At 38.7% G+C, this 18,805-nt stretch overlaps 13 non-coding genes across 13 annotated transcripts; all 13 read left to right on the top strand.

The window, feature by feature from the left end:
• The first annotated feature begins 1,353 nt into the window (after positions 1–1,353).
• Positions 1,354–1,435, top strand: TRNAS-AGA (transfer RNA serine (anticodon AGA)). Its single transcript has one exon. It is a non-coding gene; the product is annotated as a tRNA-Ser (tRNA).
• Positions 1,436–2,185: 750 nt separating this feature from the next.
• On the top strand, positions 2,186–2,267 carry TRNAS-AGA (transfer RNA serine (anticodon AGA)). Its single transcript has one exon. It is a non-coding gene; the product is annotated as a tRNA-Ser (tRNA).
• Positions 2,268–4,283: 2,016 nt separating this feature from the next.
• On the top strand, positions 4,284–4,365 carry TRNAS-CGA (transfer RNA serine (anticodon CGA)). The gene has a single exon. It is a non-coding gene; the product is annotated as a tRNA-Ser (tRNA).
• Positions 4,366–5,113: 748 nt separating this feature from the next.
• Positions 5,114–5,195, top strand: TRNAS-AGA (transfer RNA serine (anticodon AGA)). The gene has a single exon. It is a non-coding gene; the product is annotated as a tRNA-Ser (tRNA).
• Positions 5,196–5,943: 748 nt separating this feature from the next.
• TRNAS-CGA (transfer RNA serine (anticodon CGA)) lies at positions 5,944–6,025 on the top strand. Its single transcript has one exon. It is a non-coding gene; the product is annotated as a tRNA-Ser (tRNA).
• A 748-nt stretch (positions 6,026–6,773) lies between these two features.
• Positions 6,774–6,855, top strand: TRNAS-CGA (transfer RNA serine (anticodon CGA)). Its single transcript has one exon. It is a non-coding gene; the product is annotated as a tRNA-Ser (tRNA).
• Positions 6,856–7,601: 746 nt separating this feature from the next.
• On the top strand, positions 7,602–7,683 carry TRNAS-AGA (transfer RNA serine (anticodon AGA)). Its single transcript has one exon. It is a non-coding gene; the product is annotated as a tRNA-Ser (tRNA).
• Positions 7,684–8,421: 738 nt separating this feature from the next.
• TRNAS-AGA (transfer RNA serine (anticodon AGA)) lies at positions 8,422–8,503 on the top strand. The gene has a single exon. It is a non-coding gene; the product is annotated as a tRNA-Ser (tRNA).
• Positions 8,504–9,251: 748 nt separating this feature from the next.
• Positions 9,252–9,333, top strand: TRNAS-CGA (transfer RNA serine (anticodon CGA)). The gene has a single exon. It is a non-coding gene; the product is annotated as a tRNA-Ser (tRNA).
• A 748-nt stretch (positions 9,334–10,081) lies between these two features.
• Positions 10,082–10,163, top strand: TRNAS-CGA (transfer RNA serine (anticodon CGA)). The gene has a single exon. It is a non-coding gene; the product is annotated as a tRNA-Ser (tRNA).
• A 746-nt stretch (positions 10,164–10,909) lies between these two features.
• TRNAS-AGA (transfer RNA serine (anticodon AGA)) lies at positions 10,910–10,991 on the top strand. The gene has a single exon. It is a non-coding gene; the product is annotated as a tRNA-Ser (tRNA).
• A 737-nt stretch (positions 10,992–11,728) lies between these two features.
• Positions 11,729–11,810, top strand: TRNAS-CGA (transfer RNA serine (anticodon CGA)). Its single transcript has one exon. It is a non-coding gene; the product is annotated as a tRNA-Ser (tRNA).
• A 5,682-nt stretch (positions 11,811–17,492) lies between these two features.
• On the top strand, positions 17,493–17,574 carry TRNAS-CGA (transfer RNA serine (anticodon CGA)). The gene has a single exon. It is a non-coding gene; the product is annotated as a tRNA-Ser (tRNA).
• The last annotated feature ends 1,231 nt before the right edge of the window (positions 17,575–18,805 follow it).

Raw genomic sequence — 18,805 nt, 5'->3', positions numbered from 1 at the left:
GCTTCTAATACCTTCTGTACATTGTGATTATGTTCATGCTTGATTAAATTGCACATTAAGAATCTGCGGAAAGTGATGTTAGTATCTATTTCGAGACAATTCCTAAAAACGTGCACGCTGAAATAAATGAATTCTTACATCTACGTTTCTAGTTATAAAGCGGGCATAAACATTATGATGTGGAGTGTAAGATTAGACTGATACTTATTGCCCTTTTCATTCACTTCATTATTGCATTCTAGAGTTGGATAGGTTAGTGTGGGTTAGGTCAGCAGCAAATGAGAAGCTTGGCTCTTGGCTGCTTGAGACCTTCAATTTTTGGGAAAGTGACTCAACATTTTTTTCACAAAAACTTTTGGGAAAGTGCCTTAAACATGTTTTTCACAAAAAGTTCAGGATAAAGTACCCACAGATTCCTTGCATCATTTCTTCTAAATTGGGTTGTGTTCCTCAATGAGCATGCATTTACTTCAGAAAAAAAGACACTGCTGGAAAAAAGTGACGTTACCAATGCAGCAGAAGAGCTGTGATGGCCGAGTGGTTAAGGCGTTCGACTAGAAATCCAATGGGGTCTCCCCGCACAGGTTCAAATCCTGTTCACAGCGAGGGAGTTTTCTGTTTTTAAAGTTAAAAATGTGATTATGTTCATGCTTGATGAAATTGCACATTAAGAATCTGCGGAAAGTGATGTTAGTATCTATTTCGAGACAATTCCTAAAAACGTGCACGCTGAAATAAATGACTTCTTACATCTACGTTTCTAGTTATAAAGCGGGCATAAACATTATGATGTGGAGTGTAAGATTAGACTGATACTTATTGCCCTTTTCATTCACTTCATTATTGCATTCTAGAGTTGGATAGGTTAGTGTGGGTTAGGTCAGCAGCAAATGAGAAGCTTGGCTCTTGGCTGCTTGAGACCTTCAATTTTTGGGAAAGTGACTCAACATTTTTTTCACAAAAACTTTTGGGAAAGTGCCTTAAACATTTTTTTCACAAAAAGTTCAGGATAAAGCACCCACAGATTCCTTGCATCATTTGTACTAAATTGGGTTGTGTTCCTCAATGAGCATGCATTTACTTCAGAAAAAAAGACACTGCTGGAAAAAAGTGACGTTACCAGGGCTGCAGAAGAGCTGTGATGGCCGAGTGGTTAAGGCGTTGGACTCGAAATCCAATGGGGTCTTAAAAAAGTGCCTTAAACATTTTTTCACAAAAAGTTCAGGATAAAGCACCCACAGATTCCTTGCATCATTTCTACTAAATTGGGTTGTGTTACTCAATGAGCATGCATTTACTTCAGAAAAAAAAGACACTGCTGGAAAAAAGTGACGTTACCAATGCAGCAGAAGAGCTGTGATGGCCGAGTGGTTAAGGCGTTGGACTAGAAATCCAATGGGGTCTCCCCGCACAGGTTCAAATCCTGTTCACAGCGAGGGAGTTTTCTGTTTTTAAAGTTAAAAATGTGATTATGTTCATGCTTGATGAAATTGCACATTAAGAATCTGCGGAAAGTGATGTTAGTATCTATTTCGAGACAATTCCTAAAAACGTGCACGCTGAAATAAATGACTTCTTACATCTACGTTTCTAGTTATAAAGCGGGCATAAACATTATGATGTGGAGTGTAAGATTAGACTGATACTTATTGCCCTTTTCATTCACTTCATTATTGCATTCTAGAGTTGGATAGGTTAGTGTGGGTTAGGTCAGCAGCAAATGAGAAGCTTGGCTCTTGGTTGCTTGAGACCTTCAATTTTTGGGAAAGTGACTCAACATTTTTTTCACAAAAACTTTTGGGAAAGTGCCTTAAACATTTTTTTCACAAAAAGTTCAGGATAAAGCACCCACAGATTCCTTGCATCATTTCTACTAAATTGGGTTGTGTTCCTCAATGAGCATGCATTTACTTCAGAAAAAAAGACACTGCTGGAAAAAAGTGACGTTACCAGGGCTGCAGAAGAGCTGTGATGGCCGAGTGGTTAAGGCGTTGGACTCGAAATCCAATGGGGTCTTAAAAAAGTGCCTTAAACATTTTTTCACAAAAAAAGTTCAGGATAAAGCACCCACAGATTCCTTGCATCATTTCTACTAAATTGGGTTGTGTTACTCAATGAGCATGCATTTACTTCATAAAAAAAAGACACTGCTGGAAAAAAGTGACGTTACCAATGCAGCAGTAGAGCTGTGATGGCCGAGTGGTTAAGGCGTTGGACTAGAAATCCAATGGGGTCTCCCCGTACAGGTTCAAATCCTGTTCACAGCGAGGGAGTTTTCTGTTTTTAAAGTTAAAAATGTGATTATGTTCATGCTTGATGAAATTGCACATTAAGAATCTGCGGAAAGTGATGTTAGTATCTATTTCGAGACAATTCCTAAAAACGTGCACGCTGAAATAAATGACTTCTTACATCTACGTTTCTAGTTATAAAGCGGGCATAAACATTATGATGTGGAGTGTAAGATTAGACTGATACTTATTGCCCTTTTCATTCACTTCATTATTGCATTCTAGAGTTGGATAGGTTAGTGTGGGTTAGGTCAGCAGCAAATGAGAAGCTTGGCTCTTGGCTGCTTGAGACCTTCAATTTTTGGGAAAGTGACTCAACATTTTTTTCACAAAAACTTTTGGGAAAGTGCCTTAAACATTTTTTTCACAAAAAGTTCAGGATAAAGCACCCACAGATTCCTTGCATCATTTCTACTAAATTGGGTTGTGTTCCTCAATGAGCATGCATTTACTTCAGAAAAAAAGACACTGCTGGAAAAAAGTGACGTTACCAGGGCTGCAGAAGAGCTGTGATGGCCGAGTGGTTAAGGCGTTGGACTCGAAATCCAATGGGGTCTTAAAAAAGTGCCTTAAAAATTTTTTCACAAAAAGTTCAGGATAAAGCACCCACAGATTCCTTGCATCATTTCTACTAAATTGGGTTGTGTTACTCAATGAGAATGCATTTACTTCAGAAAAAAAAGACACTGCTGGAAAAAAGTGACGTTACCAATGCAGCAGAAGAGCTGTGATGGCCGAGTGATTAAGGCGTTGGACTAGAAATCCAATGGGGTCTCTCCGCACAGGTTCAAATCCTGTTCACAGCGAGGGAGTTTTCTATTTTTAAAGTTAAAAATGTGATTATGTTCATGCTTGATGAAATTGCACATTAAGAATCTGCGGAAAGTGATGTTAGTATCTATTTCGAGACAATTCCTAAAAACGTGCACGCTGAAATAAATGACTTCTTACATCTACGTTTCTAGTTATAAAGCGGGCATAAACATTATGATGTGGAGTGTAAGATTAGACTGATACTTATTGCCCTTTTCATTCACTTCATTATTGCATTCTAGAGTTGGATAGGTTAGTGTGGGTTAGGTCAGCAGCAAATGAGAAGCTTGGCTCTTGGCTGCTTGAGACCTTCAATTTTTGGGAAAGTGACTCAACATTTTTTTCACAAAAACTTTTGGGAAAGTGCCTTAAACATTTTTTTCACAAAAAGTTCAGGATAAAGCACCCACAGATTCCTTGCATAATTTCTACTAAATTGGGTTGTGTTCCTCAATGAGCATGCATTTACTTCAGAAAAAAAGACACTGCTGGAGAAAAGTGACGTTACCAGGGCTGCAGAAGAGCTGTGATGGCCGAGTGGTTAAGGCGTTGGACTCGAAATCCAATGGGGTCTTAAAAAAGTGCCTTAAACATTTTTTCACAAAAAGTTCAGGATAAAGCACCCACAGATTCCTTGCATCATTTCTACTAAATTGGGTTGTGTTCCTCAATGAGCATGCATTTACTTCAGAAAAAAAAGACACTGCTGGAAAAAAGTGATGTTACCAAGACTGCAGAGGAGCTGTGATGGCCGAATGGTTAAGGCATTGGACTCGAAATCCAATGGGGTCTTAAAAAAGTGCCTTAAACATTTTTTCACAAAAAAAGTTCAGGATAAAGCACCCACAGATTCCTTGCATCATTTCTACTAAATTGGGTTGTGTTCCTCAATGAGCATGCATTTACTTCAGAAAAAAAAGACACTGCTGGAAAAAAGTGACGTTACCAGGGCTGTAGCAGAGCTGTGATGGCCGAGTGGTTAAGGCGTTGGACTCGAAATCCAATGGGGTCTTAAAAAAGTGCCTTAAACATTTTTTCACAAAAAGTTCAGGATAAAGCACCCACAGATTCCTTGCATCATTTCTACTAAATTGGGTTGTGTTCCTCAATGAGCATGCATTTACTTCAGAAAAAAAAGACACTGCTGGAAAAAAGTGATGTTACCAAGGCTGCAGAAGAGCTGTGATGGCTGAGTGGTTAAGGCGTTGGACTCGAAATCCAATGGGGTCTCCCCGCACAGGTTCAAATCCTGTTCACAGCGAGGGAGATTTCTGTTTTTAAAGTTAAAAATGTGATTATGTTCATGCTTGATGAAATTGCACATTAAGAATCTGCGGAAAGTGATGTTAGTATCTATTTCGAGACAATTCCTAAAAACGTGCACGCTGAAATAAATGACTTCTTACATCTACGTTTCTAGTTATAAAGCGGGCATAAACATTATGATGTGGAGCGTAAGATTAGACTGATACTTATTGCCCTTTTCATTCACTTCATTATTGCATTCTAAAGTTGGATAGGTTAGTGTGGGTTAGGTCAGCAGCAAATGAGAAGCTTGGCTCTTGGCTGCTTGAGACCTTCAATTTTTGGGAAAGTGACTCAACATTTTTTTCACAAAAACTTTTGGGAAAGTGCCTTAAACATGTTTTTCACAAAAAGTTCAGGATAAAGCACCCACATATTCCTTGCATCATTTCTACTAAATTGGGTTGTGTTCCTCAATGAGCATGCATTTACTTCAGAAAAAAAGACACTGCTGGAAAAAAGTGACGTTACCAGGGCTGCAGAAGAGCTGTGATGGCCGAGTGGTTAAGGCGTTGGACTCGAAATCCAATGGGGTCTTAAAAAAGTGCCTTAAAAAATTTTTCACAAAAAGTTCAGGATAAAGCACCCACAGATTCCTTGCATCATTTCTACTAAATTGGGTTGTGTTACTCAATGAGAATGCATTTACTTCAGAAAAAAAAGACACTGCTGGAAAAAAGTGACGTTACCAATGCAGCAGAAGAGCTGTGATGGCCGAGTGGTTAAGGCGTTGGACTAGAAATCCAATGGGGTCTCTCCGCACAGGTTCAAATCCTGTTCACAGCGAGGGAGTTTTCTATTTTTAAAGTTAAAAATGTGATTATGTTCATGCTTGATGAAATTGCACATTAAGAATCTGCGGAAAGTGATGTTAGTATCTATTTCGAGACAATTCCTAAAAACGTGCACGCTGAAATAAATGACTTCTTACATCTACGTTTCTAGTTATAAAGCGGGCATAAACATTATGATGTGGAGTGTAAGATTAGACTGATACTTATTGCCCTTTTCATTCACTTCATTATTGCATTCTAGAGTTGGATAGGTTAGTGTGGGTTAGGTCAGCAGCAAATGAGAAGCTTGGCTCTTGGCTGCTTGAGACCTTCAATTTTTGGGAAAGTGACTCAACATTTTTTTCACAAAAACTTTTGGGAAAGTGCCTTAAACATTTTTTTCACAAAAAGTTCAGGATAAAGCACCCACAGATTCCTTGCATCATTTCTACTAAATTGGGTTGTGTTCCTCAATGAGCATGCATTTACTTCAGAAAAAAAGACACTGCTGGAGAAAAGTGACGTTACCACGGCTGCAGAAGAGCTGTGATGGCCGAGTGGTTAAGGCGTTGGACTCGAAATCCAATGGGGTCTTAAAAAAGTGCCTTAAACATTTTTTCACAAAAAGTTCAGGATAAAGCACCCACAGATTCCTTGCATCATTTCTACTAAATTGGGTTGTGTTCCTCAATGAGCATGCATTTACTTCAGAAAAAAAAGACACTGCTGGAAAAAAGTGATGTTACCAAGACTGGAGAAGAGCTGTGATGGCCGAGTGGTTAAGGCATTGGACTCGAAATCCAATGGGGTCTCCCCACACAGGTTCAAATCCTGTTCACAGCGAGGGAGTTTTCTGTTTTTAAAGTTAAAAATGTGATTATGTTCATGCTTGATGAAATTGCACATTAAGAATCTGCGGAAAGTGATGTTAGTATCTATTTCGAGACAATTCCTAAAAACGTGCACGCTGAAATAAATGACTTCTTACATCTACGTTTCTAGTTATAAAGCGGGCATAAACATTATGATGTGGAGTGTAAGATTAGACTGATACTTATTGCCCTTTTCATTCACTTCATTATTGCATTCTAGAGTTGGATAGGTTAGTGTGGGTTAGGTCAGCAGCAAATGAGAAGCTTGGCTCTTGGCTGCTTGAGACCTTAACTTTTTGGGAAAGTGCCTCAACATTTTTTTCACAAAATCTTTTGGGAAAGTGCCTAAAACATTTTTTCACAAAAAGTTCAGGATAAAGCACCCACAGATTCCTTGCATCATTTCTACTAAATTGGGTTGTGTTCCTCAATGAGCATGCATTTACTTCAGAAAAAAAAGACACTGCTGGAAAAAAGTGACGTTACCAGGGCTGTAGCAGAGCTGTGATGGCCGAGTGGTTAAGGTGTTGGACTCGAAATCCAATGGGGTCTTAAAAAAGTGCCTTAAACATTTTTTCACAAAAAGTTCAGGATAAAGCACCCACAGATTCCTTGCATCATTTCTACTAAATTGGGTTGTGTTCCTCATTGAGCATGCATTTACTTCAGAAAAAAAAGACACTGCTGGAAAAAAGTGATGTTACCAAGGCTGCAGAAGAGCTGTGATGGCCGAGTGGTTAAGGCGTTGGACTCGAAATCCAATGGGGTCTCCCCGCACAGGTTCAAATCCTGTTCACAGCGAGGGAGATTTCTGTTTTTAAAGTTAAAAATGTGATTATGTTCATGCTTGATGAAATTGCACATTAAGAATCTGCGGAAAGTGATGTTAGTATCTATTTCGAGACAATTCCTAAAAACGTGCACGCTGAAATAAATGACTTCTTACATCTACGTTTCTAGTTATAAAGCGGGCATAAACATTATGATGTGGAGTGTAAGATTAGACTGATACTTATTGCCCTTTTCATTCACTTCATTATTGCATTCTAGAGTTGGATAGGTTAGTGTGGGTTAGGTCAGCAGCAAATGAGAAGCTTGGCTCTTGGCTGCTTGAGACCTTCAATTTTTGGGAAAGTGACTCAACATTTTTTCACAAAAACTTTTGGGAAAGTGCCTTAAACATTTTTTTCACAAAAAGTTCAGGATAAAGCACCCACAGATTCCTTGCATCATTTCTACTAAATTGGGTTGTGTTCCTCAATGAGCATGCATTTACTTCAGAAAAAAAGACACTGCTGGAAAAAAGTGACGTTACCAGGGCTGCAGAAGAGCTGTGATGGCCGAGTGGTTAAGGCGTTGGACTCGAAATCCAATGGGGTCTTAAAAAAGTGCCTTAAAAATTTTTTCACAAAAAGTTCAGGATAAAGCACCCACAGATTCCTTGCATCATTTCTACTAAATTGGGTTGTGTTCCTCAATGAGCATGCATTTACTTCAGAAAAAAAGACACTGCTGGAAAAAAGTGACGTTACCAGGGCTGTAGAAGAGCTGTGATGGCCGAGTGGTTAAGGCGTTGGACTAGAAATCCAATGGGGTCTCCCCGCACAGGTTCAAATCCTGTTCACAGCGAGGAGCTTTATGTTAGAAATGTGATTATGTTCATGCTTGATGAAATTGCACATTAAGAATCTGCAGAAAGTGATGTTAGTATCTATTTCGAGACAATTCCTAAAAACGTGCACGCTGAAATAAATGACTTCTTACATCTACGTTTCTAGTTATAAAGCGGGCATAAACATTATGATGTGGAGTGTAAGATTAGACTGATACTTATTGCCCTTTTCATTCACTTCATTATTGCATTCTAGAGTTGGATAGGTTAGTGTGGGTTAGGTCAGCAGCAAATGAGAAGCTTGGCTCTTGGCTGCTTGAGACCTTCAATTTTTGGGAAAGTGACTCAACATTTTTTTCACAAAAACTTTTGGGAAAGTGCCTTAAACATGTTTTTCACAAAAAGTTCAGGATAAAGCACCCACATATTCCTTGCATCATTTCTACTAAATTGGGTTGTGTTCCTCAATGAGCATGCATTTACTTCAGAAAAAAAGACACTGCTGGAAAAAAGTGACGTTACCAGGGCTGCAGAAGAGCTGTGATGGCCGAGTGGTTAAGGCGTTGGACTCGAAATCCAATGGGGTCTTAAAAAAGTGCCTTAAAAATTTTTTCACAAAAAGTTCAGGATAAAGCACCCACAGATTCCTTGCATCATTTCTACTAAATTGGGTTGTGTTACTCAATGAGAATGCATTTACTTCAGAAAAAAAAGACACTGCTGGAAAAAAGTGACGTTACCAATGCAGCAGAAGAGCTGTGATGGCCGAGTGGTTAAGGCGTTGGACTAGAAATCCAATGGGGTCTCTCCGCACAGGTTCAAATCCTGTTCACAGCGAGGGAGTTTTCTATTTTTAAAGTTAAAAATGTGATTATGTTCATGCTTGATGAAATTGCACATTAAGAATCTGCGGAAAGTGATGTTAGTATCTATTTCGAGACAATTCCTAAAAACGTGCACGCTGAAATAAATGACTTCTTACATCTACGTTTCTAGTTATAAAGCGGGCATAAACATTATGATGTGGAGTGTAAGATTAGACTGATACTTATTGCCCTTTTCATTCACTTCATTATTGCATTCTAGAGTTGGATAGGTTAGTGTGGGTTAGGTCAGCAGCAAATGAGAAGCTTGGCTCTTGGCTGCTTGAGACCTTCAATTTTTGGGAAAGTGACTCAACATTTTTTTCACAAAAACTTTTGGGAAAGTGCCTTAAACATTTTTTTCACAAAAAGTTCAGGATAAAGCACCCACAGATTCCTTGCATCATTTCTACTAAATTGGGTTGTGTTCCTCAATGAGCATGCATTTACTTCAGAAAAAAAGACACTGCTGGAGAAAAGTGACGTTACCACGGCTGCAGAAGAGCTGTGATGGCCGAGTGGTTAAGGCGTTGGACTCGAAATCCAATGGGGTCTTAAAAAAGTGCCTTAAACATTTTTTCACAAAAAGTTCAGGATAAAGCACCCACAGATTCCTTGCATCATTTCTACTAAATTGGGTTGTGTTCCTCAATGAGCATGCATTTACTTCAGAAAAAAAAGACACTGCTGGAAAAAAGTGATGTTACCAAGACTGGAGAAGAGCTGTGATGGCCGAGTGGTTAAGGCATTGGACTCGAAATCCAATGGGGTCTCCCCACACAGGTTCAAATCCTGTTCACAGCGAGGGAGATTTCTGTTTTTAAAGTTAAAAATATGATTATGTTCATGCTTGATGAAATTGCACATTAAGAATCTGCGGAAAGTGATGTTAGTATCTATTTCGAGACAATTCCTAAAAACGTGCACGCTGAAATAAATGACTTCTTACATCTACGTTTCTAGTTATAAAGCGGGCATAAACATTATGATGTGGAGTGTAAGATTAGACTGATACTTATTGCCCTTTTCATTCACTTCATTATTGCATTCTAGAGTTGGATAGGTTAGTGTGGGTTAGGTCAGCAGCAAATGAGAAGCTTGGCTCTTGGCTGCTTGAGACCTTAACTTTTTGGGAAAGTGCCTCAACATTTTTTTCACAAAATCTTTTGGGAAAGTGCCTAAAACATTTTTTCACAAAAAGTTCAGGATAAAGCACCCACAGATTCCTTGCATCATTTCTACTAAATTGGGTTGTGTTCCTCAATGAGCATGCATTTACTTCAGAAAAAAAAGACACTGCTGGAAAAAAGTGACGTTACCAGGGCTGTAGCAGAGCTGTGATGGCCGAGTGGTTAAGGTGTTGGACTCGAAATCCAATGGGGTCTTAAAAAAGTGCCTTAAACATTTTTTCACAAAAAGTTCAGGATAAAGCACCCACAGATTCCTTGCATCATTTCTACTAAATTGGGTTGTGTTCCTCATTGAGCATGCATTTACTTCAGAAAAAAAAGACACTGCTGGAAAAAAGTGATGTTACCAAGGCTGCAGAAGAGCTGTGATGGCCGAGTGGTTAAGGCGTTGGACTCGAAATCCAATGGGGTCTCCCCGCACAGGTTCAAATCCTGTTCACAGCGAGGGAGATTTCTGTTTTTAAAGTTAAAAATGTGATTATGTTCATGCTTGATGAAATTGCACATTAAGAATCTGCGGAAAGTGATGTTAGTATCTATTTCGAGACAATTCCTAAAAACGTGCACGCTGAAATAAATGACTTCTTACATCTACGTTTCTAGTTATAAAGCGGGCATAAACATTATGATGTGGAGTGTAAGATTAGACTGATACTTATTGCCCTTTTCATTCACTTCATTATTGCATTCTAGAGTTGGATAGGTTAGTGTGGGTTAGGTCAGCAGCAAATGAGAAGCTTGGCTCTTGGCTGCTTGAGACCTTCAATTTTTGGGAAAGTGACTCAACATTTTTTCACAAAAACTTTTGGGAAAGTGCCTTAAACATTTTTTTCACAAAAAGTTCAGGATAAAGCACCCACAGATTCCTTGCATCATTTCTACTAAATTGGGTTGTGTTCCTCAATGAGCATGCATTTACTTCAGAAAAAAAGACACTGCTGGAAAAAAGTGACGTTACCAGGGCTGCAGAAGAGCTGTGATGGCCGAGTGGTTAAGGCGTTGGACTCGAAATCCAATGGGGTCTTAAAAAAGTGCCTTAAAAATTTTTTCACAAAAAGTTCAGGATAAAGCACCCACAGATTCCTTGCATCATTTCTACTAAATTGGGTTGTGTTCCTCAATGAGCATGCATTTACTTCAGAAAAAAAGACACTGCTGGAAAAAAGTGACGTTACCAGGGCTGTAGAAGAGCTGTGATGGCCGAGTGGTTAAGGCGTTGGACTAGAAATCCAATGGGGTCTCCCCGCACAGGTTCAAATCCTGTTCACAGCGAGGAGCTTTATGTTAGAAATGTGATTATGTTCATGCTTGATGAAATTGCACATTAAGAATCTGCAGAAAGTGATGTTAGTATCTATTTCGAGACAATTCCTAAAAACGTGCACGCTGAAATAAATGACTTCTTACATCTACGTTTCTAGTTATAAAGCGGGCATAAACATTATGATGTGGAGTGTAAGATTAGACTGATACTTATTGCCCTTTTCATTCACTTCATTATTGCATTCTAGAGTTGGATAGGTTAGTGTGGGTTAGGTCAGCAGCAAATGAGAAGCTTGGCTCTTGGCTGCTTGAGACCTTCAATTTTTGGGAAAGTGACTCAACATTTTTTTCACAAAAACTTTTGGGAAAGTGCCTAAAACATTTTTTCACAAAAAGTTCAGGATAAAGCACCCACAGATTCCTTGCATCATTTCTACTAAATTGGGTTGTGTTCCTCAATGAGCATGCATTTACTTCAGAAAAAAAGACACTGCTGGAAAAAAGTGACGTTACCAGGGCTGCAGAAGAGCTGTGATGGCCGAGTGGTTAAGGCGTTGGACTCGAAATCCAATGGGGTCTTAAAAAAGTGCCTTAAACATTTTTTCACAAAAAGTTCAGGATAAAGCACCCACAGATTCCTTGCATCATTTCTACTAAATTGGGTTGTGTTCCTCAATGAGCATGCATTTACTTCAGAAAAAAAAGACACTGCTCGAAAAAAGTGATGTTACCAAGACTGCAGAAGAGCTGTGATGGCCGAGTGGTTAAGGCGTTGGACTCGAAATCCAATGGGGTCTCCCTGCACAGGTTCAAATCCTGTTCACAGCGAGGGAGTTTTCTGTTTTTAAAGTTAAAAATGTGATTATGTTCATAGACCGTGGGATCAGGGAGAAGGGGATGCCGAGCAGGAAGACCTTTGGACATTGAAAAAAAGAGGGAAAAACCACCATTAGGTATCTTTAACCTCTCCAATAAAGTATTAACGAATAAAGAATTAGAAGTCCTCGATAAGGGCCTAAAATTCGCACCAACTAGTTCCAATAAACCTTTTAATACTTTCATAGACATCCACAAATTCATTCGGAAACTTTGTTTAAAGAAACATTTTTAAAAATTCCCTATTAATGAATTAAGAGATACTAACAGTGACAATTTTATACACACAAATTTGAAAGACAAATCCCAGTTTTTTCCCAGAAACCACATTAGCGGTGAAATGAAGGTTTTTGAGAAATTGGTCACTAATGATGTGAGACAGATATCCAAAAAGAAAAGAAATAACTTAAATTATTCCCAAACTAAAGCGTTGAGAGATCTTCAACAAGATCACAATATTGCTATTAAGCCAGCAGACAAGGGTGGGGGCATCGTTGTGCTGAATGTTGCGGATTACATGGAGGAGATATACAGACAGCTCAACGATGCCTCCACCTATACCAAACTTAAAGCGGATCCTACTCCAGAAATAAGAAAGAAATATACATCGTTATTGAGTAAGGGTATGGAAGATGGAATTCTCAACAAGCAGGAATATAAATATCTAAATGTCTCGGTATGCCGTATACCAGTTCTCTACATCCTCCCAAAAATCCATAAGGATACAAAGAAACCCCCTGGAAGGCCTATAGTATCCGGGATAGGCTCCCTACTAAGTAGGCTATCTGAATATGTAGATAAACTACTTCAACCTTTGGTGATATCTCAACCATCCTATCTCAGGGACTCTACACAGCTAATAAAGACCTTACAGAATATCCAATGGGAAGAGGATTACTATCTGGTCACATGTGATGTGACCAGTTTATATACTATTATTTCTCATGAGTTGGGTTGCACGGCTGTCAAGCATTTTTTGATGCATAGTAATAAGTTTGCTGAGAGCCAGATTAATTTCATCAGAGACAGTATCTATTTAATTCTTACCAACAACTTTTTTTGGTTCAATGGTTCCTTTTTTTTACAGTTAGTCGGTAATGCGATGGGGACCAGATTCGCTCCCAGCTATGCTAATCTCTTTATGTCTCACTGGGAGGGTACCTTCCTCCCAGCTCGGGACATCATGGGAGCGGGTCTGGTCCTCTATCGCAGATATATCGACGACATCTTCTTTATATGGAAGGGGTCCAGAGTGTCCTTGGATCTCTTCCTGGAGGGCCTTAATGACAATCATAATAACATCGTTCTGACTAGTCAAATTAGCCAAACATCAGTCCAGTTTTTAGATTTGGATATCTATGTCTCACACAATCATATTTCCACCAGAACTTATTTCAAACCAGTGGATGTCAATGGGTACATTGACACCACGAGTTGTCATTACGATCCGTGGTTGCGCAATGTGCCCAAGAGCCAATTCAACCGGATTTTCAAAAATTGTAGTGACATCAAAGAATATGAGGAACAGGTGGGACGTTTGAAAAATTTCTTCATTGAAAAGAAATATGATCCAAGCATCTTGGACCATCAAATTCAGGAAACCGGACAACTAAATAGAGAGTCCCTATTAGAATATAAGGATAAACAAATAACTAAACAAACAGAGGAACCTCTTCTAATTTTAGATTATAGCGGTGACGCTAAACACATAAAATCTATTGTCCAGAAGTACTGGCACATTCTGAGAACCGATGAGGGTCTTAATAACATCATTGGTGAAAAACCAAAAATTATATATAGGGGTACTAAAAATTTACAAACGTTGCTGGTCAGAAACCACATAAAAACACATACCGCTAATACCAACGTTTTTAACCAAAAACATGGTTTCTACCCATGCAAAATGTGCACAGCCTGTAAAAGAACAAAATTTAAGAAAGATACACAAACCAAATTTATCTCCAATATATCTAAAAAGGAGTATAAGATCAATTCTATTCTTACTTGCCATTCTAGTAATGTGATATACCTCCTCTGGTGCCCTTGTGGACTCCAGTATGTGGGAATGACCACGAGGACTTTAAAAACCCGCATACTGGAACACTTGGGCAACATACAGAGGGGGTATGCCAAACACAGTGTCTCTGCACATTTTTTACAATGCCACAACAGTGACCCTTCATGTGTCAATTTCACTGCCATTGCTCAAAAGAAAAAAGATTGGAGGGGTGAAGATAACTTTAAAGAACTTTGTAAAATTGAAAGTAGGTGGATTTTTGAATTGAATACCTTATCCCCCTACGGTCTAAATTTAGATTTTGAGTTGGTTCATTTTTTATAACTTTATATTTTTTACATTTTTTATATATTTTTTAAGTTTTTTATAGAGACTCTTCTTTTAGTCTTTTTTTTCACCCACCAATCTTATTCTATATGGGCTATATTCATACCACCTAGATGGGATCATTCTGTACCATATACCCACATGCTGTTTAATGTATACACATATTTTCTCTTTTTATATATATTATTATACTGCTGCTGTTGCTTTAACATTGTGTATTCTTATTTTATTTTATTTTATACTACACTTCTTATTTCATTGTATTTCAGTAATTATTGTTTATATGGATACATCCTTTGAGATACGATAGATGTCCATCCTTAATATGAAACTTTTCTGCTCTAGTTGGACAAATGTACTAATTAATCCCATACTGATATTGCACATTATGTATTTATAATGTCCTTTTATGCAAAACATTGCATTATTACCGCTATTTCGTATATATCATTGTGCCACTTCCAATACTGCAAGTTCTTTTTTCTATGCGAGCATGCTAAGAACTATAATAGATGCCCTTTCACAAGATGGAGTCTCCAGCCTCGAATGGGCAATCGCACTAAACATAATCAAGCTGGAAAATGAGCGCCGAAATACCGGAAGTGATGTCAGACGCCGGCCACCCGAACTTCCGCCCATGTGACCGGCAATCAAAATTGAAATGAATTTAAAACGGAACAGCAACCGGATGATTTTATACACTGATGAAAACTCGGACTGAGTTGAAACGCGTCTGCATGACTGTGATTTCGTGAGTCACCATATGGGACCTGCACAGTTATTATTTTAATTTATATTTACAATAAATCTACACTTTTTTATCATCACTCTGCTGCTGTTCCTTCTACCTCTGGGGGATACCATCCAGGATTCTCCAGCAAAGCCTTTTTGAGGCACCTTTGGGCACTAAATACAGAGCCTGGTACGGCTCTGGAATCCGTGAGTGTATCCAATTACCTCCATATTTCTCTCGTTGTATGTACAGTCTATACTATGTACCTTTTTTATTATTGTAGGTACTGACTACATGGGACATCCCTCACATATACCTGTACATGCATAAGTATTGTTTTATATGTTTATACACAGGGAGTGTTGTGTGTATTTTGGCACTTGTTGCTTCTAATACCTTCTGTACATTGTGATTATGTTCATGCTTGATTAAATTGCACATTAAGAATCTGCGGAAAGTGATGTTAGTATCTATTTCGAGACAATTCCTAAAAACGTGCACGCTGAAATAAATGAATTCTTACATCTACGTTTCTAGTTATAAAGCGGGCATAAACATTATGATGTGGAGTGTAAGATTAGACTGATACTTATTGCCCTTTTCATTCACTTCATTATTGCATTCTAGAGTTGGATAGGTTAGTGTGGGTTAGGTCAGCAGCAAATGAGAAGCTTGGCTCTTGGCTGCTTGAGACCTTCAATTTTTGGGAAAGTGACTCAACATTTTTTTCACAAAAACTTTTGGGAAAGTGCCTTAAACATGTTTTTCACAAAAAGTTCAGGATAAAGTACCCACAGATTCCTTGCATCATTTCTTCTAAATTGGGTTGTGTTCCTCAATGAGCATGCATTTACTTCAGAAAAAAAGACACTGCTGGAAAAAAGTGACGTTACCAATGCAGCAGAAGAGCTGTGATGGCCGAGTGGTTAAGGCGTTCGACTAGAAATCCAATGGGGTCTCCCCGCACAGGTTCAAATCCTGTTCACAGCGAGGGAGTTTTCTGTTTTTAAAGTTAAAAATGTGATTATGTTCATGCTTGATGAAATTGCACATTAAGAATCTGCGGAAAGTGATGTCAGTATCTATTTCGAGACAATTCCTAAAAACGTGCACGCTGAAATAAATGACTTCTTACATCTACGTTTCTAGTTATAAAGCGGGCATAAACATTATGATGTGGAGTGTAAGATTAGACTGATACTTATTGCCCTTTTCATTCACTTCATTATTGCATTCTAGAGTTGGATAGGTTAGTGTGGGTTAGGTCAGCAGCAAATGAGAAGCTTGGCTCTTGGCTGCTTGAGACCTTCAATTTTTGGGAAAGTGACTCAACATTTTTTTCACAAAAACTTTTGGGAAAGTGCCTTAAACATTTTTTTCACAAAAAGTTCAGGATAAAGCACCCACAGATTCCTTGCATCATTTGTACTAAATTGGGTTGTGTTCCTCAATGAGCATGCATTTACTTCAGAAAAAAAGACACTGCTGGAAAAAAGTGACGTTACCAGGGCTGCAGAAGAGCTGTGATGGCCGAGTGGTTAAGGCGTTGGACTCGAAATCCAATGGGGTCTTAAAAAAGTGCCTTAAAAAATTTTTCACAAAAAGTTCAGGATAAAGCACCCACAGATTCCTTGCATCATTTCTACTAAATTGGGTTGTGTTCCTCAATGAGCATGCATTTACTTCAGAAAAAAAGACACTGCTGGAAAAAAGTGACGTTACCAGGGCTGTAGAAGAGCTGTGATGGCCGAGTGGTTAAGGCGTTGGACTAGAAATCCAATGGGGTCTCCCCGCACAGGTTCATAATCCTGTTCACAGCGAGGAGCTTTATGTTAGAAATGTGATTATGTTCATGCTTGATGAAATTGCACATTAAGAATCTGCAGAAAGTGATGTTAGTATCTATTTCGAGACAATTCCTAAAAACGTGCACGCTGAAATAAATGACTTCTTACATCTACGTTTCTAGTTATAAAGCGGGCATAAACATTATGATGTGGAGTGTAAGATTAGACTGATACTTATTGCCCTTTTCATTCACTTCATTATTGCATTCTAGAGTTGGATAGGTTAGTGTGGGTTAGGTCAGCAGCAAATGAGAAGCTTGGCTCTTGGCTGCTTGAGACCTTCAATTTTTGGGAAAGTGACTCAACATTTTTTTCACAAAAACTTTTGGGAAAGTGCCTAAAACATTTTTTCACAAAAAGTTCAGGATAAAGCACCCACAGATTCCTTGCATCATTTCTACTAAATTGGGTTGTGTTCCTCAATGAGCATGCATTTACTTCAGAAAAAAAGACACTGCTGGAAAAAAGTGACGTTACCAGGGCTGCAGAAGAGCTGTGATGGCCGAGTGGTTAAGGCGTTGGACTCGAAATCCAATGGGGTCTTAAAAAAGTGCCTTAAACATTTTTTCACAAAAAGTTCAGGATAAAGCACCCACAGATTCCTTGCATCATTTCTACTAAATTGGGTTGTGTTCCTCAATGAGCATGCATTTACTTCAGAAAAAAAAGACACTGCTCGAAAAAAGTGATGTTACCAAGACTGCAGAAGAGCTGTGATGGCCGAGTGGTTAAGGCGTTGGACTCGAAATCCAATGGGGTCTCCCTGCACAGGTTCAAATCCTGTTCACAGCGAGGGAGTTTTCTGTTTTTAAAGTTAAAAATGTGATTATGTTCATAGACCGTGGGATCAGGGAGAAGGGGATGCCGAGCAGGAAGACCTTTGGACATTGAAAAAAAGAGGGAAAAACCACCATTAGGTATCTTTAACCTCTCCAATAAAGTATTAACGAATAAAGAATTAGAAGTCCTCGATAAGGGCCTAAAATTCGCACCAACTAGTTCCAATAAACCTTTTAATACTTTCATAGACATCCACAAATTCATTCGGAAACTTTGTTTAAAGAAACATTTTTAAAAATTCCCTATTAATGAATTAAGAGATACTAACAGTGACAATTTTATACACACAAATTTGAAAGACAAATCCCAGTTTTTTCCCAGAAACCACATTAGCGGCGAAATGAAGGTTTTTGAGAAATTGGTCACTAATGATGTGAGACAGATATCCAAAAAGAAAAGAAATAACTTAAATTATTCCCAAACTAAAGCGTTGAGAGATCTTCAACAAGATCACAATATTGCTATTAAGCCAGCAGACAAGGGTGGGGGCATCGTTGTGCTGAATGTTGCGGATTACATGGAGGAGATATACAGACAGCTCAACGATGCCTCCACCTATACCAAACTTAAAGCGGATCCTACTCCAGAAATAAGAAAGAAATATACATCGTTATTGAGTAAGGGTATGGAAGATGGAATTCTCAACAAGCAGGAATATAAATATCTAAATGTCTCGGTATGCCGTATACCAGTTCTCTACATCCTCCCAAAAATCCATAAGGATACAAAGAAACCCCCTGGAAGGCCTATAGTATCCGGGATAGGCTCCCTACTAAGTAGGCTATCTGAATATGTAGATAAACTACTTCAACCTTTGGTGATATCTCAACCATCCTATCTCAGGGACTCTACACAGCTAATAAAGACCTTACAGAATATCCAATGGGAAGAGGATTACTATCTGGTCACATGTGATGTGACCAGTTTATATACTATTATTTCTCATGAGTTGGGTTGCACGGCTGTCAAGCATTTTTTGATGCATAGTAATAAGTTTGCTGAGAGCCAGATTAATTTCATCAGAGACAGTATCTATTTAATTCTTACCAACAACTTTTTTTGGTTCAATGGTTCCTTTTTTTTACAGTTAGTCGGTAATGCGATGGGGACCAGATTCGCTCCCAGCTATGCTAATCTCTTTATGTCTCACTGGGAGGGTACCTTCCTCCCAGCTCGGGACATC

The sequence above is a fragment of the Pelobates fuscus genome, chromosome 3 (genome assembly GCF_036172605.1).
Source record: "Pelobates fuscus isolate aPelFus1 chromosome 3, aPelFus1.pri, whole genome shotgun sequence".
NCBI classification, from domain to species: Eukaryota; Metazoa; Chordata; class Amphibia; order Anura; family Pelobatidae; genus Pelobates; species Pelobates fuscus.
The sequence above is the reverse complement of the archived record's forward strand: the minus strand, read 5'-3'. Positions and strand labels throughout refer to the sequence as shown.